Source organism: Castanea sativa, chromosome 12, assembly GCF_040712315.1.
Source record: "Castanea sativa cultivar Marrone di Chiusa Pesio chromosome 12, ASM4071231v1".
Classification (NCBI taxonomy): Eukaryota; Viridiplantae; Streptophyta; class Magnoliopsida; order Fagales; family Fagaceae; genus Castanea; species Castanea sativa.
Genome location: NC_134024.1, coordinates 22,367,802 through 22,370,205, shown reverse-complemented (window position 1 = coordinate 22,370,205; position 2,404 = coordinate 22,367,802). Strand labels below are relative to the sequence as shown.

The 2,404-nt window shown below is 31.2% G+C and overlaps 1 long non-coding RNA gene across 1 annotated transcript; it reads right to left on the bottom strand.

Moving 5' to 3' along the window:
* Nucleotides 1-527: 527 nt before the first annotated feature.
* On the bottom strand, nt 528-1,060 carry LOC142618541 (uncharacterized). The gene is made up of 2 exons (XR_012841310.1): nt 816-1,060; nt 528-706 (listed from the first exon to the last, which is right to left on the bottom strand). It is a non-coding gene; the product is annotated as an uncharacterized LOC142618541 (long non-coding RNA).
* Nucleotides 1,061-2,404: the final 1,344 nt, after the last annotated feature.

Here is a 2,404-nt window from a genome sequence, read left to right as displayed (position 1 = left end):
AAAATTGGATGACAGGTATTGCAGAGGATTTTATGATGTTTTCCTTTTGTGTGCGCCACAAATGGTTTGCCTCAAAGGCTGCATTGCCAAGCAATCTTTATCATGCTTGCTATTGCCTTAGCTGAAACTCATTCCTATCTGCTGATAGGTAACTCAATAAGCCTTGAAGTACCCTTTTGCTAAACCATGAGAAGTTACAAAACTTCTTTCTATTTTTGTTAATTATGGTTGTAATTAACAAAAAAACCACAATCGCAATCGCAATCACAGCGGTGTAAGTACTTATAGGTAGAGCTTCAAAAAACGCAGGAAATTCGTGAAATGTTAAATCGTATAAATAAATACAGCAGAATCTCCTAGATTTAAACAAAGTTTGGATGATCTAGTTAAATAATTATTTCAGTTTCGTATTTAATTAAAAAAAAAATGGAGCAGAAGTTATAGGTAATCATCCAAAAGCGCGGGAAATTCCTCAAAAATCAAATCGATAAACAAACACAACAAAATCTCCCAAAAATCATAGAAAATGAAGCTTGAAGGAGCAAATTAAATAATTACTTCAGAATAGAGCACAGATTCAACCTTTCAAATCAACAATCAATAGGTACAGAGAATTTTCCAATTTCAAAATCAACAATCAATAAGAGAAAGTGGAATCAGCGGTGTTGGAGTCGAGATGAGAGAAGACCTTCGATTTTTGACTTTTCTGCGAAAGGAAAATCAAAGAAATGCGGTGAAAATCGACGAGAAAGTGGGAGAAAAAAAAGAAACACAAAAATTCAAAGAAGAAATTAGGGTTTGTGATTAGGCAATACCAATTCTTATCAATGCGATTGAGAGACGAAGAAAACACAACGTGACCGAAGAGACGAAGTCAAGAAGAGAACACCGAGCTTAGATTGAGAGAGACAAAGAGACACAGACGAAGAAATCACGAACTTGAGCTTGCTATGTGATTTCCATGATTGCCGAGCTTAAATTTGTATTTGTGGAAAATGAGATAGTGAGAGATCTCAGAGAGAGAGAGAGAGAGCTTGTGATATATGAGAGACTGAGATTTATTTATTTTTTTTAAATATAGGAAGATTGGGTATTACATTTAGTTTTTTTAGCTTCAGGCTATCGTATAGCATATTCTTTTGTTTTTTTTTGAAATTTGTTTCAAGGGTTGAAAATTTTTTTGGGTATTTTTATTAGGGTTTGTGAATTTAAGAGGATTTACATTTTAGTGACAAAAGTAACCACTTTTTTATATATCTATTTCAAGGGTTGTGTTAATTATTTTGAAGGTCCTTAATAAATGTAGTAATAATAGTCATATTTTAGAGCTTATTTGGACAAAAGGACATAAAGTCCAAAATTTATTGATGACATTATTAGTAGTTGCACACACTATGTAACAAGTTTTTGACTTCCAATATAAGTCATTGTATTACTATTTTTTATGTTCCAATAAGCAAAACTTGATATGTATTTATTTAACTATCTTTATAAAATAACTAAAGTTTTTAATTGAAAAAAAAAATCAAATTAATGGCATATCATGATTGGTGAAATTAACTTTAGTTTGCTTATTTTTCTCCCAAAAAAAAAAAAAAAACTTTATTTGACATATCATGTTTTACTATTTCTTCTAATGTTATTTTCTGTCTTCCTCAACCTTTTTTAACTGCTCAACTTGAATCAACTCACTCTTTTTTACTAATGCATAAGCTACCCATGTATGAACATGATCAAAGCATCTCAATTCACTCTCTCTCTTTTTTTCATCACAACTGGTTTGACCATATTCAAGACCTAATTCTGATTGTCCCTTTAAAATGTGTGCAACATAGATTAAACAAGACACTTGTCCAATATTGAGGACATATGTCCCAAGAAATCATACACGCATTTAGAATAATACATGTGCTAAGATATAAATGGTTTCGATTTTAGAGGGGGAAAATGTCCTCACTTTAAATTCCTTTTCAAAAAACCCATGACTAGCGACGGTTAATATTGAGATAAAATAAAAATCTCAATGTTTTCCTTATCTCAATCACGTTTTAAGGTGGGGGAGTCCTAATCATTGCAATGGGGTTTTTGAAATAATGGAAAACCTTTTAATTGAATTTAAAACAAAATTTTGCAGGAAGTGCTTTAGGTTAACTCCCCCATCACTCTCATAATTTGAAAATCTAAACATTAGATTACATGTTTTATATGGTCTTAACGTGCATGCCAATTTCCATGCCAATCGGATGTAATTTACCATTTGATCTATAAACTCATCTTCTACGCAGTATTTTAAACTACAAAATTTTAAATTTAAACATTTGATTGATGACGTGGACATTAGTTTTTGATCACCTTGAAATTTTGTAAACATGAAAAATATATGTACATAATGTAATCTAACGGT